Raw genomic sequence first — 15,988 nt, forward strand, 5'->3', positions numbered from 1 at the left:
GGTCGAATATAGAAGCTTCTGAGTAGGAGAAAAAGTCTGTAAAAATGGCAATTTTGGTCACATTGAGGCTTTAAAAAGTAGGTATTCAACATGAGGCTCAATCCAAATGACATTTTGAATCAATTTTTCTACAGTCCAAAAAATCAATTTTCTGATGAAAAGCGATGACTCGTGACCTGTCAAACTATCTCCAGATGATCAAAAATGGTAATGTTTTAATTTTTAATGTTTTGACTGTAAATGACTATTGCATGTGAATTAGAACTCTTGGAACTAAAATAATTGTGTTTAGAGTATTTTTAAGGCCTGAAATTGGTCGAAATAGAAGCTTCTGAGTAGGAGAAAAAGTCTGGAAAAATGGCAATTTTGGTCACATTGAGGCTTTAAAAAGTAGTTATTCAACATGAGGCTCAATCCAATTGACATTTGGAATCATTTTTTCTACAGTCCAAAAAATCAATTTTCTGATGAAAAACGATGACCCGTGACCTGTCGAACTTTCTCCAGATGGTCAAAAATGGTAATTTTTTAAAGTTTCATTTTTTGACTGTAAATGACTATTGCATGTGAATTATCACTTTTGGAACTAAAATACGTGTGTTTAGAGTCATTTTCATGCCTGAAATTGGTTGAAATAGAAGCTTCTGAGTAGGAGAAAAAGTCTGTAAAAATTGTAGTTTTGGTCACATTGAGGCTTTAAAAAGTAGGTATTCAACATGAGGCTCAATCCAAATGACATTTTGAATCAATTTTTCTACAGTCCAAAAAATCAATTTTCTGATGAAAAACGATGACTCGTGACCTGTCGAACTTTCTCCAGATGGTCAAAAATGGTAATTTTTTAATGTTTAATGTTTTGACTATAAATGACTATTGCATGTGAATTAGAACTCTTGGAACTAAAATAAGTGTGTTTAGAGTCATTTTAATGCCTGAAATTGGTCGAAATAGAAGCTTCTGAGTAGGAGAAAAAGTCTGGAAAAATGGCAATTTTGGTCACATTGAGGCTTTAAAAAGTAGTTATTCAACATGACGCACAATCCAAATGACATTTTGAATAATTTTTTCTGCAGTCCAAAAAATCAATTTTCTGATGAAAAACGATGACCCGTGACTTGTCGAACTTTCTCCAGATGGTCAAAAATGGTAATTTTTTAAAGATTGATTTTTTGACTGTAAATGACTATTGCATGTCAATTATCACTTTTGGAACTAAAATACGTGTGTTTAGAGTCATTTTCATGCCTGAAATTGGTCGAATATAGAAGCTTCTGAGTAGGAGAAAAAGTCTGTAAAAATGGCAATTTTGGTCACATTGAGGCTTTAAAAAGTAGGTATTCAACATGAGGCTCAATCCAAATGACATTTTGAATCAATTTTTCTACAGTCCAAAAAATCAATTTTCTGATGAAAAACGATGACTCGTGACCTGTCGAACTATCTCCAGATGATCAAAAATGGTAATGTTTTAATTTTTAATGTTTTGACTGTAAATGACTATTGCATGTGAATTAGAACTCTTGGAACTAAAATAATTGTGTTTAGAGTCATTTTAAGGCCTGAAATTGGTCGAAATAGAAGCTTCTGAGTAGGAGAAAAAGTCTGGAAAAATGGCAATTTTGGTCACATTGAGGCTTTAAAAAGTAGTTATTCAACATGAGGCTCAATCCAATTGACATTTGGAATCATTTTTTCTACAGTCCAAAAAATCAATTTTCTGATGAAAAACGAACTTTCTCCAGATGGTCAAAAATGGTAATTTTTTAAAGTTTCATTTTTAGACTGTAAATGACTATTGCATGTGAATTATCACTTTTGGAACTAAAATACGTGTGTTTAGAGTCATTTTCATGCCTGAAATTGGTTGAAATAGAAGCTTCTGAGTAGGAGAAAAAGTCTGTAAAAATGGTAGTTTTGGTCACATTGAGGCTTTAAAAAGTAGGTATTTAACATGAGGCTCAATCCAAATGACATTTTGAATCAATTTTTCTACAGTCCAAAAAATCAATTTTCTGATGAAAAACAATGACTCGTGACCTGTCGAACTTTCTCCAGATGGTCAAAAATGGTCATTTTTTAATGTTTAATGTTTTGACTGTAAATGACTATTGCATGTGAATTAGAACTCTTGGAACTAAAATAAGTGTGTTTAGAGTCATTTTAATGCCTGAAATTGGTCGAAATAGAAGCTTCTGAGTAGGAGAAAAAGTCTGGAAAAATGGCAATTTTGGTCACATTGAGGCTTTAAAAAGTAGTTATTCAACATGACGCACAATCCAAATGACATTTTGAATCATTTTTTCTGCAGTCCAAAAAATCAATTTTCTGATGAAAAACGATGACCCGTGACCTGTCGAACTTTCTCCAGATGGTCAAAAATGGTAATTTTTTAAAGATTAATTTTTTGACTGTAAATGACTATTGCATGTGAATTATCACTTTTGGAACTAAAATACGTGTTTTTAGAGTTATTTTAATGCCTGAAATTAGTTCAAATAGAAGCTTCTGAGTAGGAGAAAAAGTCAGTAAAAACTTGCAATTTTGGTCACATTGAGGCTTTAAAAAGTAGTTATTCAACATGAGGCACAATCCAAATGACATTTTGAATCATTTTTTCTGCAGTCCAAAAAATCAATTTTCTGATGAAAAACGATGACCCGTGACCTGTCGAACTTTCTCCAGATGATCAAAAATGGTAATTTTTTAATTTTTATTGTTTTGACTGTAAATGACTATTGCATGTGAATTAGAACTCTTGGTACTAAAATAATTGTGTTTAGAGTCATTTTAAGCCCTGAAATTGGTCGAAATAGAAGCTTCTGAGTAGGAGAAAAAGTCTGGAAAAATTGCAATTTTGGTCACATTGAGGCTTTAAAAAGTAGTTATTCAACATGAGGCTCAATCCATATGACATTTTGAATAATTTTTTCTACAGTCCAAAAAATCAATTTTCTGATGAAAAACGATGACCTGTGACCTGTCGAACTTTCTCCAGATCGTCAAAAATGGTAATTTTTTAAAGATTAAGTTTTTTGACTGTAAATGACTATTGCATGTCAATTATCACTTTTGGAACTAAAATACGTGTGTTTAGAGTCATTTTCATGCCTGAAATTGGTCGAATATAGAAGCTTCTGAGTAGGAGAAAAAGTCTGTAAAAATGGCAATTTTGGTCACATTGAGGCTTTAAAAAGTAGGTATTCAACTTGAGGCTCAATCCAAATGACATTTTGAATCAATTTTTCTACAGTCCAAAAAATCAATTTTCTGATGAAAAACGATGACTCGTGACCTGTCGAACTATCTCCAGATGATCAAAAATGGTAATGTTTTAATTTTTAATGTTTTGACTGTAAATGACTATTGCATGTGAATTAGAACTCTTGGAACTAAAATAATTGTGTTTAGAGTCATTTTAAGGCCTGAAATTGGTCGAAATAGAAGCTTCTGAGTAGGAGAAAAAGTCTGGAAAAATGGCAATTTTGGTCACATTGAGGCTTTAAAAAGTAGTTATTCAACATGAGGCTCAATCCAATTGACATTTGGAATCATTTTTTCTACAGTCCAAAAAATCAATTTTCTGATGAAAAACGATGACCCGTGACCTGTCGAACTTTCTCCAGATGGTCAAAAATGGTAATTTTTTAAAGTTTCATTTTTTGACTGTAAATGACTATTGCATGTGAATTATCACTTTTGGAACTAAAATACGTGTGTTTAGAGTCATTTTCATGCCTGAAATTGGTTGAAATAGAAGCTTCTGAGTAGGAGAAAAAGTCTGTAAAAATGGTAGTTTTGGTCACATTGAGGCTTTAAAAAGTAGGTATTCAACATGAGGCTCAATCCAAATGACATTTTGAATCAATTTTTCAACAGTCCAAAAAATCAATTTTCTGATGAAAAACGATGACTCGTGACCTGTCGAACTTTCTCCAGATGGTCAAAAATGGTAATTTTTTAATGTTTAATGTTTTGACTATAAATGACTATTGCATGTGAATTAGAACTCTTGGAACTAAAATAAGTGTGTTTAGAGTCATTTTAATGCCTGAAATTGGTCGAAATAGAAGCTTCTGAGTAGGAGAAAAAGTCTGGAAAAATGTCAATTTTGGTCACATTGAGGCTTTAAAAAGTAGTTATTCAACATGACGCACAATCCAAATGACATTTTGAATCATTTTTTCTGCAGTCCAAAAAATCAATTTTCTGATGAAAAACGATGACCCGTGACTTGTCGAACTTTCACCAGATGGTCAAAAATGGTAATTTTTTAAAGATTGATTTTTTGACTGTAAATGACTATTGCATGTGAATTATCACTTTTGGAACTAAAATAGGTGTTTTTAGAGTCATTTTAATGCCTGAAATTGGTCGAAATAGAAGCTTCTGAGTAGGAGAAAAAGTCTGGAAAAATGGCAATTTTGGTCACATTGAGGCTTTAAAAAGTAGTTATTCAACATGAGGCTCAATCCAAATGACATTTTGAATCATTTTTTCTACAGTCCAAAAAATCAATTTTCTGATGAAAAACGATGACCTGTGACCTGTCGAACTTTCTCCAGATGGTCAAAAATGGTAATTTTTTAAAGATTAATTTTTTGACTGTAAATGACTATTGCATGTGAATTATCACTTTTGGAACTAAAATACGTGTGTTTAGAGTCATTTTCATGCCTGAAATTGGTCGAAATAGAAGCTTCTGAGTAGGAGAAAAAGTCTGTAAAAATGGCAATTTTGGTAACATTGAGGCTTCAAAAAGTAGGTATTCAACATGAGGCTCAATCCAAATGACATTTTGAATCAATTTTTCTACAGTCCAAAAAATCAATTTTCTGATGAAAAACGATGACTCGTGACCTGTCGAACTTTCTCCAGATTGTCAAAAATGGTAATGTTTTAATTTTTAATGTTTTGACTGTAAATGACTATTGCATGTGAATTAGAACTCTTGGAACTAAAATAATTGTGTTTAGAGTCATTTTAAGGCCTGAAATTGGTCGAAATAGAAGCTTCTGAGTAGGAGAAAAAGTCTGGAAAAATGGCAATTTTGGTCACATTGAGGCTTTAAAAAGTAGTTATTCAACATGAGGCTCAATCCAATTGACATTTGGAATCATTTTTTCTACAGTCCAAAAAATCAATTTTCTGATGAAAAACGATGACCCGTGACCTGTCGAACTTTCTCCAGATGGTCAAAAATGGTAATTTTTTAAAGTTTCATTTTTTGACTGCAAATGACTATTGCATGTGAATTATCACTTTTGGAACTAAAATACGTGTGTTTAGAGTCATTTTCATGCCTGAAATTGGTTGAAATAGAAGCTTCTGAGTAGGAGAAAAAGTCTGTAAAAATGGTAGTTTTGGTCACATTGAGGCTTTAAAAAGTAGGTATTTAACATGAGGCTCAATCCAAATGACATTTTGAATCAATTTTTCTACAGTCCAAAAAATCAATTTTCTGATGAAAAACGATGACTCGTGACCTGTCGAACTTTCTCCAGATGGTCAAAAATGGTCATTTTTTAATGTTTAATGTTTTGACTGTAAATGACTATTGCATGTGAATTAGAACTCTTGGAACTAAAATAAGTGTGTTTAGAGTCATTTTAATGCCTGAAATTGGTCGAAATAGAAGCTTCTGAGTAGGAGAAAAAGTCTGGAAAAATGGCAATTTTGGTCACATTGAGGCTTTAAAAAGTAGTTATTCAACATGACGCACAATCCAAATGACATTTTGAATCATTTTTTCTGCAGTCCAAAAAATCAATTTTCTGATGAAAAACGATGACCCGTGACCTGTCGAACTTTCTCCAGATGGTCAAAAATGGTAATTTTTTAAAGATTAATTTTTTGACTGTAAATGACTATTGCATGTGAATTATCACTTTTGGAACTAAAATACGTGTTTTTAGAGTTATTTTAATGCCTGAAATTAGTTCAAATAGAAGCTTCTGAGTAGGAGAAAAAGTCAGTAAAAACTTGCAATTTTGGTCACATTGAGGCTTTAAAAAGTAGTTATTCAACATGAGGCACAATCCAAATGACATTTTGAATCATTTTTTCTGCAGTCCAAAAAATCAATTTTCTGATGAAAAACGATGACCCGTGACCTGTCGAACTTTCTCCAGATGATCAAAAATGGTAATTTTTAAATTTTTATTGTTTTGACTGTAAATGACTATTGCATGTGAATTAGAACTCTTGGTACTAAAATAATTGTGTTTAGAGTCATTTTAAGCCCTGAAATTGGTCGAAATAGAAGCTTCTGAGTAGGAGAAAAAGTCTGGAAAAATTGCAATTTTGGTCACATTGAGGCTTTAAAAAGTAGTTATTCAACATGAGGCTCAATCCAATTGACATTTGGAATCATTTTTTCTACAGTCCAAAAAATCAATTTTCTGATGAAAAACGATGACCCGTGACCTGTCGAACTTTCTCCAGATGGTCAAAAATGGTAATTTTTTAAAGTTTCATTTTTTGACTGTAAATGACTATTGCATGTGAATTATCACTTTTGGAACTAAAATACGTGTGTTTAGAGTCATTTTCATGCCTGAAATTGGTTGAAATAGAAGCTTCTGAGTAGGAGAAAAAGTCTGTAAAAATGGTAGTTTTGGTCACATTGAGGCTTTAAAAAGTAGGTATTCAACATGAGGCTCAATCCAAATGACATTTTGAATCAATTTTTCTACAGTCCAAAAAATCAATTTTCTGATGAAAAACGATGACTCGTGACCTGTCGAACTTTCTCCAGATTGTCAAAAATGGTAATTGTTAATGTTTAATGTTTTGACTGTAAATGACTATTGCATGTGAATTAGAACTCTTGGAACTAAAATAAGTGTCTTTAGAGTCATTTTAATGCCTGAAATTGGTCGAAATAGAAGCTTCTGAGTAGGAGAAAAAGTCTGGAAAAATGGCAATTTTGGTCACTTTGAGGCTTCAAAAAGTAGTTATTCAACATGAGGCTCAATTCAAATGACATTTTGAATAATTTTTTCTACAGTCCATAAAATCAATCTTCTGATGAAAAACGATGACCTGTGACCTGTCGAACTTTCTCCAGATGGCCAAAAATGGTAATTTTTTAATGTTTAATGTTTTGACTGTAAATGACTATTGCATGTGAATTAGAACTCTTGGAACTAAAATAAGTGTGTTTAGAGTCATTTTAATGCCTGAAATTGGTCGAAATAGAAGCTTCTGAGTAGGAGAAAAAGTCTGGAAAAATGGCAATTTTGGTCACATTGAGGCTTCAAAAAGTAGTTATTCAACATGAGGCTCAATTCAAATGACATTTTGAATAATTTTTTCTACAGTCCAAAAAATCAATCTTCTGATGAAAAACGATGACCTGTGACCTGTCTAACTTTCTCCAGATGGTCAAAAATGGTAATTTTTTAATGTTTTGACTGTAAATGACTATTGCATGTGAATTATCACTTTTGAAACTAAAATAGGTGTGTTTAGAGTCATTTTAATGCCTGAAATTGGTCGAAATAGAAGCTTCTGAGTAGGAGAAAAAGTCTGGAAAAATGGCAATTTTGGTCACATTGAGGCTTTAAAAAGTAGGTATTCAACATGAGGCTCAATCCAAATGACATTTTGAATCAATTTTTCTACAGTCCAAAAAATCAATTTTCTGATGAAAAACGATGACCCGTGACCTGTCGAACTTTCTCCAGATGGTCAAAAATGGTAATTTTTTAAAGATTAATTTTTTGACTGTAAATGACTATTGCATGTGAATTATCACTTTTGGAACTAAAATAGGTGTTTTTAGAGTTATTTTAATGCCTGAAATTAGTTCAAATAGAAGCTTCTGAGTAGAGAAAAAGTCAGTAAAAACTTGCAATTTTGGTCACATTGAGGCTTTAAAAAGTAGTTATTCAACATGAGGCACAATCCAAATGACATTTTGAATCATTTTTTCTGCAGTCCAAAAAATCAATTTTCTGATGAAAAACGATGACCCGTGACCTGTCGAACTTTCTCCAGATGGTCAAAAATGGTAATTTTTTAAAGTTTCATTTTTTGACTGTAAATGACTATTGCATGTGAATTATCACTTTTGGAACTAAAATACGTGTGTTTAGAGTCATTTTCATGCCTGAAATTGGTTGAAATAGAAGCTTCTGAGTAGGAGAAAAAGTCTGTAAAAATGGTAGTTTTGGTCACATTGAGGCTTTAAAAAGTAGGTATTCAACATGAGGCTCAATCCAAATGACATTTTGAATCATTTTTTCTGCTGTCCAAAAAATCAATTTTCTGATGAAAAACGATGACCCGTGACCTGTCGAACTTTCTCCAGATGGTCAAAAATTGTAATTTTTTAAAGTTTCAGTTTTTTGACTGTAAATGACTATTGCATGTGAATTATCACTTTTGGAACTAAAATACGTGTGTTTGGAGTCATTTTCATGCCTGAAATTGGTCGAATATAGAAGCTTCTGAGGAGGAGAAAAAGTCTGTAAAAATGGCAATTTTGGTCACATTGAGGCTTCAAAAAGTAGTTATTCAACATGAGGCTCAATTCAAATGACATTTGAATAATTTTTTCTGCAGTCCAAAAAATCAATTTTCTGATGAAAAACGATGACCCGTGACCTGTCGAACTTTCTCCAGATGGTCAAAAATGGTAATTTTTTAAAGTTTCATTTTTTGACTGTAAATGACTATTGCATGTGAATTATCACTTTTGGAACTAAAATACGTGTGTTTAGAGTCATTTTCATGCCTGAAATTGGTTGAAATAGAAGCTTCTGAGTAGGAGAAAAAGTCTGTAAAAATGGTAGTTTTGGTCACATTGAGGCTTTAAAAAGTAGGTATTCAACATGAGGCTCAATCCAAATGACATTTTGAATCATTTTTTCTGCTGTCCAAAAAATCAATTTTCTGATGAAAAACGATGACCCGTGACCTGTCGAACTTTCTCCAGATGGTCAAAAATTGTAATTTTTTAAAGTTTCAGTTTTTTGACTGTAAATGACTATTGCATGTGAATTATCACTTTTGGAACTAAAATACGTGTGTTTGGAGTCATTTGCATGCCTGAAATTGGTCGAATATAGAAGCTTCTGAGGAGGAGAAAAAGTCTGTAAAAATGGCAATTTTGGTCACATTGAGGCTTCAAAAAGTAGTTATTCAACATGAGGCTCAATTCAAATGACATTTTGAATAATTTTTTCTACAGTCCATAAAATCAATCTTCTGATGAAAAACGATGACCTGTGACCTGTCGAACTTTCTCCAGATGGCCAAAAATGGTAATTTTTTAATGTTTAATGTTTTGACTGTAAATGACTATTGCATGTGAATTAGAACTCTTGGAACTAAAATAAGTGTGTTTAGAGTCATTTTAATGCCTGAAATTGGTCGAAATAGAAGCTTCTGAGTAGGAGAAAAAGTCTGGAAAAATGGCAATTTTGGTCACATTGAGGCTTCAAAAAGTAGTTATTCAACATGAGGCTCAATTCAAATGACATTTTGAATACTTTTTTCTACAGTCCAAAAAATCAATCTTCTGATGAAAAACGATGACCTGTGACCTGTCTAACTTTCTCCAGATGGTCAAAAATGGTAATTTTTTAATGTTTTGACTGTAAATGACTATTGCATGTGAATTATCACTTTTGAAACTAAAATAGGTGTGTTTAGAGTCATTTTAATGCCTGAAATTGGTCGAAATAGAAGCTTCTGAGTAGGAGAAAAAGTCTGGAAAAATGGCAATTTTGGTCACATTGAGGCTTTAAAAAGTAGGTATTCAACATGAGGCTCAATCCAAATGACATTTTGAATCAATTTTTCTACAGTCCAAAAAATCAATTTTCTGATGAAAAACGATGACCCGTGACCTGTCGAACTTTCTCCAGATGGTCAAAAATGGTAATTTTTTAAAGATTAATTTTTTGACTGTAAATGACTATTGCATGTGAATTATCACTTTTGGAACTAAAATAGGTGTTTTTAGAGTTATTTTAATGCCTGAAATTAGTTCAAATAGAAGCTTCTGAGTAGAGAAAAAGTCAGTAAAAACTTGCAATTTTGGTCACATTGAGGCTTTAAAAAGTAGTTATTCAACATGAGGCACAATCCAAATGACATTTTGAATCATTTTTTCTGCAGTCCAAAAAATCAATTTTCTGATGAAAAACGATGACCCGTGACCTGTCGAACTTTCTCCAGATGGTCAAAAATGGTAATTTTTTAAAGTTTCATTTTTTGACTGTAAATGACTATTGCATGTGAATTATCACTTTTGGAACTAAAATACGTGTGTTTAGAGTCATTTTCATGCCTGAAATTGGTTGAAATAGAAGCTTCTGAGTAGGAGAAAAAGTCTGTAAAAATGGTAGTTTTGGTCACATTGAGGCTTTAAAAAGTAGGTATTCAACATGAGGCTCAATCCAAATGACATTTTGAATCATTTTTTCTGCTGTCCAAAAAATCAATTTTCTGATGAAAAACGATGACCCGACCTGTCGAACTTTCTCCAGATGGTCAAAAATTGTAATTTTTTAAAGTTTCAGTTTTTTGACTGTAAATGACTATTGCATGTGAATTATCACTTTTGGAACTAAAATACGTGTGTTTGGAGTCATTTTCATGCCTGAAATTGGTCGAATATAGAAGCTTCTGAGGAGGAGAAAAAGTCTGTAAAAATGGCAATTTTGGTCACATTGAGGCTTTAAAAAGTAGGTATTCAACATGAGGCTCAATCCAAATGACATTTTGAATCAATTTTTCTACAGTCCAAAAAATCAATTTTCTGATGAAAAACGATGACTCGTGACCTGTCGAACTTTCTCCAGATTGTCAAAAATGGTAATTTTTTAATGTTTAATGTTTTGACTGTAAATGACTATTGCATGTGAATTAGAACTCTTGGAACTAAAATACGTGTCTTTAGAGTCATTTTAATGCCTGAAATTGGTCGAAATAGAAGCTTCTGAGTAGGAGAAAAAGTCTGGAAAAATGGCAATTTTGGTCACTTTGAGGCTTCAAAAAGTAGTTATTCAACATGAGGCTCAATTCAAATGACATTTTGAATAATTTTTTCTACAGTCCATAAAATCAATCTTCTGATGAAAAACGATGACCTGTGACCTGTCGAACTTTCTCCAGATGGTCAAAAATGGTAATTTTTTAATGTTTAATGTTTTGACTGTAAATGACTATTGCATGTGAATTAGAACTCTTGGAACTAAAATAAGTGTGTTTAGAGTCATTTTAATGCCTGAAATTGGTCGAAATAGAAGCTTCTGAGTAGGAGAAAAAGTCTGGAAAAATGGCAATTTTGGTCACATTGAGGCTTCAAAAAGTAGTTATTCAACATGAGGCTCATTTCAAATGACATTTTGAATAATTTTTTCTACAGTCCAAAAATCAATCTTCTGATGAAAAACGATGACCTGTGACCTGTCTAACTTTCTAGAGATGGTCAAAAATGGTAATTTTTTAATGTTTTGACTGTAAATGACTATTGCATGTGAACTATCACTTTTGAAACTAAAATAGGTGTGTTTAGAGTCATTTTAATGCCTGAAATTGGTCGAAATAGAAGCTTCTGAGTAGGAGAAAAAGTCTGGAAAAATGGCAATTTTGGTCACATTGAGGCTTTAAAAAGTAGTTATTCAACATGAGGCACAATCCAAATGACATTTTGAATCATTATTTCTGCAGTCCAAAAAATCAATTTTCTGATGAAAAACGATGACCCGTGACCCGTCGAACTTTCTCCAGATGGTCAAAAATGGTAATTTTTTAAAGTTTCATTTTTTTGACTGTAAATGACTATTGCATGTGAATTATCACTTTTGGAACTAAAATACGTGTTTTTAGAGTTATTTTAATGCCTGAAATTAGTTCAAATAGAAGCTTCTGAGTAGGAGAAAAAGTCAGTAAAAACTTGCAATTTTGGTCACATTGAGGCTTTAAAAAGTAGTTATTCAACATGAGGCACAATCCAAATGACATTTTGAATCATTTTTTCTGCAGTCCAAAAAATCAATTTTCTGATGAAAAACGATGACCCGTGACCTGTCGAACTTTCTCCAGATGTTCAAAAATGGTTATTTTTTAAAGTTTCATTTTTTGACTGTAAATGACTATTGCATGTGAATTATCACTTTTGAAACTAAAATAGGTGTGTTTAGAGTCATTTTAATGCCTGAAATTGGTCGAAATAGAAGCTTCTGAGTAGGAGAAAAAAACTGAAAAAACTGCAATTTTGGTCACATTGAGGCTTTAAAAAGTAGTTATTCAACATGAGGCTCAATCCAAATGACATTTTGAATCAGTTTTTCTACAGTCCAAAAAATCCATTTTCTGATGAAAAACGATGACTCGTAACCTGTCGAACTATCTCCAGATGATCAAAAATTGTAATTTTTTAATTTTTAATGTTTTGACTGTAAATGACTATTGCATGTGAATTAGAACTCTTGGAACGAAAATAATTGTGTTTAGAGTCATTTTAATGCCTGAAATTGGTCGAAATAGAAGCTTCTGAGTAGGAGAAAAAGTCTGGAAAAATGGCAATTTGGTCACATTGAGGCTTTAAAAAGTAGTTATTCAACATGAGGCTCAATCCAATTGACATTTGGAATCATTTTTTCTACAGTCCAAAAAATCAATTTTCTGATGAAAAATGATGACCCGTGACCTGTCGAACTTTCTCCAGATGGTCAAAAATGGTAATTTTTGAAAGTTTCATTTTTTGACTGTAAATGACTATTGCATGTGAATTATCACTTTTGGATCTAAAATACGTGTGTTTAGAGTCATTTTCATGCCTGAAATTGGTTGAAATAGAAGCTTCTGAGTAGGAGAAAAAGTCTGTAAAAATGGTAATTTTGGTCACATTGAGGCTTTAAAAAGTAGGTATTCAACATGAGGCTCAATCCAAATGACATTTTGAATCAATTTTTCTACAGTCCAAAAAATCAATTTTCTGATGAAAAACGATGGCTCGTGACCTGTCGAACTTTCTCCAGATGGTCAAAAATGGTAATTTTTAATGTTTAATGTTTTGACTGTAAATGACTATTGCATGTGAATTAGAACTCTTGGAACTAAAATAAGTGTGTTTAGAGTCATTTTAAGCCCTGAAATTGGTCGAAATAGAAGCTTCTGAGTAGGAGAAAAGGTCTGGAAAAATTGCAATTTTGGTCACATTGAGGCTTTAAAAAGTAGTTATTCAACATGAGGCTCAATCCAATTGACATTTGGAATCATTTTTTCTACAGTCCAAAAAATCAATTTTCTGATGAAAAACGATGACCCGTGACCTGTCGAACTTTCTCCAGATGGTCAAAAATGGTAATTTTTTAAAGTTTCATTTTTTGACTGTAAATGACTATTGCATGTGAATTATCACTTTTGGAACTAAAATACGTGTGTTTAGAGTCATTTTCATGCCTGAAATTGGTTGAAATAGAAGCTTCTGAGTAGGAGAAAAAGTCTGTAAAAATGGTAGTTTTGGTCACATTGAGGCTTTAAAAAGTAGGTATTCAACATGAGGCTCAATCCAAATGACATTTTGAATCAATTTTTCTACAGTCCAAAAAATCAATTTTCTGATGAAAAACGATGACTCGTGACCTGTCGAACTTTCTCCAGATTGTCAAAAATGGTAATTGTTAATGTTTAATGTTTTGACTGTAAATGACTATTGCATGTGAATTAGAACTCTTGGAACTAAAATAAGTGTCTTTAGAGTCATTTTAATGCCTGAAATTGGTCGAAATAGAAGCTTCTGAGTAGGAGAAAAAGTCTGGAAAAATGGCAATTTTGGTCACTTTGAGGCTTCAAAAAGTAGTTATTCAACATGAGGCTCAATTCAAATGACATTTTGAATAATTTTTTCTACAGTCCATAAAATCAATCTTCTGATGAAAAACGATGACCTGTGACCTGTCGAACTTTCTCCAGATGGCCAAAAATGGTAATTTTTTAATGTTTAATGTTTTGACTGTAAATGACTATTGCATGTGAATTAGAACTCTTGGAACTAAAATAAGTGTGTTTAGAGTCATTTTAATGCCTGAAATTGGTCGAAATAGAAGCTTCTGAGTAGGAGAAAAAGTCTGGAAAAATGGCAATTTTGGTCACATTGAGGCTTCAAAAAGTAGTTATTCAACATGAGGCTCAATTCAAATGACATTTTGAATAATTTTTTCTACAGTCCAAAAAATCAATCTTCTGATGAAAAACGATGACCTGTGACCTGTCTAACTTTCTCCAGATGGTCAAAAATGGTAATTTTTTAATGTTTTGACTGTAAATGACTATTGCATGTGAATTATCACTTTTGAAACTAAAATAGGTGTGTTTAGAGTCATTTTAATGCCTGAAATTGGTCGAAATAGAAGCTTCTGAGTAGGAGAAAAAGTCTGGAAAAATGGCAATTTTGGTCACATTGAGGCTTTAAAAAGTAGGTATTCAACATGAGGCTCAATCCAAATGACATTTTGAATCAATTTTTCTACAGTCCAAAAAATCAATTTTCTGATGAAAAACGATGACCCGTGACCTGTCGAACTTTCTCCAGATGGTCAAAAATGGTAATTTTTTAAAGATTAATTTTTTGACTGTAAATGACTATTGCATGTGAATTATCACTTTTGGAACTAAAATAGGTGTTTTTAGAGTTATTTTAATGCCTGAAATTAGTTCAAATAGAAGCTTCTGAGTAGAGAAAAAGTCAGTAAAAACTTGCAATTTTGGTCACATTGAGGCTTTAAAAAGTAGTTATTCAACATGAGGCACAATCCAAATGACATTTTGAATCATTTTTTCTGCAGTCCAAAAAATCAATTTTCTGATGAAAAACGATGACCCGTGACCTGTCGAACTTTCTCCAGATGGTCAAAAATGGTAATTTTTTAAAGTTTCATTTTTTGACTGTAAATGACTATTGCATGTGAATTATCACTTTTGGAACTAAAATACGTGTGTTTAGAGTCATTTTCATGCCTGAAATTGGTTGAAATAGAAGCTTCTGAGTAGGAGAAAAAGTCTGTAAAAATGGCAATTTTGGTCACATTGAGGCTTCAAAAAGTAGTTATTCAACATGAGGCTCAATTCAAATGACATTTTGAATAATTTTTTCTACAGTCCATAAAATCAATCTTCTGATGAAAAACGATGACCTGTGACCTGTCGAACTTTCTCCAGATGGCCAAAAATGGTAATTTTTTAATGTTTAATGTTTTGACTGTAAATGACTATTGCATGTGAATTAGAACTCTTGGAACTAAAATAAGTGTGTTTAGAGTCATTTTAATGCCTGAAATTGGTCGAAATAGAAGCTTCTGAGTAGGAGAAAAAGTCTGGAAAAATGGCAATTTTGGTCACATTGAGGCTTCAAAAAGTAGTTATTCAACATGAGGCTCAATTCAAATGACATTTTGAATACTTTTTTCTACAGTCCAAAAAATCAATCTTCTGATGAAAAACGATGACCTGTGACCTGTCTAACTTTCTCCAGATGGTCAAAAATGGTAATTTTTTAATGTTTTGACTGTAAATGACTATTGCATGTGAATTATCACTTTTGAAACTAAAATAGGTGTGTTTAGAGTCATTTTAATGCCTGAAATTGGTCGAAATAGAAGCTTCTGAGTAGGAGAAAAAGTCTGGAAAAATGGCAATTTTGGTCACATTGAGGCTTTAAAAAGTAGGTATTCAACATGAGGCTCAATCCAAATGACATTTTGAATCAATTTTTCTACAGTCCAAAAAATCAATTTTCTGATGAAAAACGATGACCCGTGACCTGTCGAACTTTCTCCAGATGGTCAAAAATGGTAATTTTTTAAAGATTAATTTTTTGACTGTAAATGACTATTGCATGTGAATTATCACTTTTGGAACTAAAATAGGTGTTTTTAGAGTTATTTTAATGCCTGAAATTAGTTCAAATAGAAGCTTCTGAGTAGAGAAAAAGTCAGTAAAAACTTGCAATTTTGGTCACATTGAGGCTTTA

Source organism: Triturus cristatus, chromosome 11 (genome assembly GCF_964204655.1).
Source record: "Triturus cristatus chromosome 11, aTriCri1.1, whole genome shotgun sequence".
Classification (NCBI taxonomy): Eukaryota; Metazoa; Chordata; class Amphibia; order Caudata; family Salamandridae; genus Triturus; species Triturus cristatus.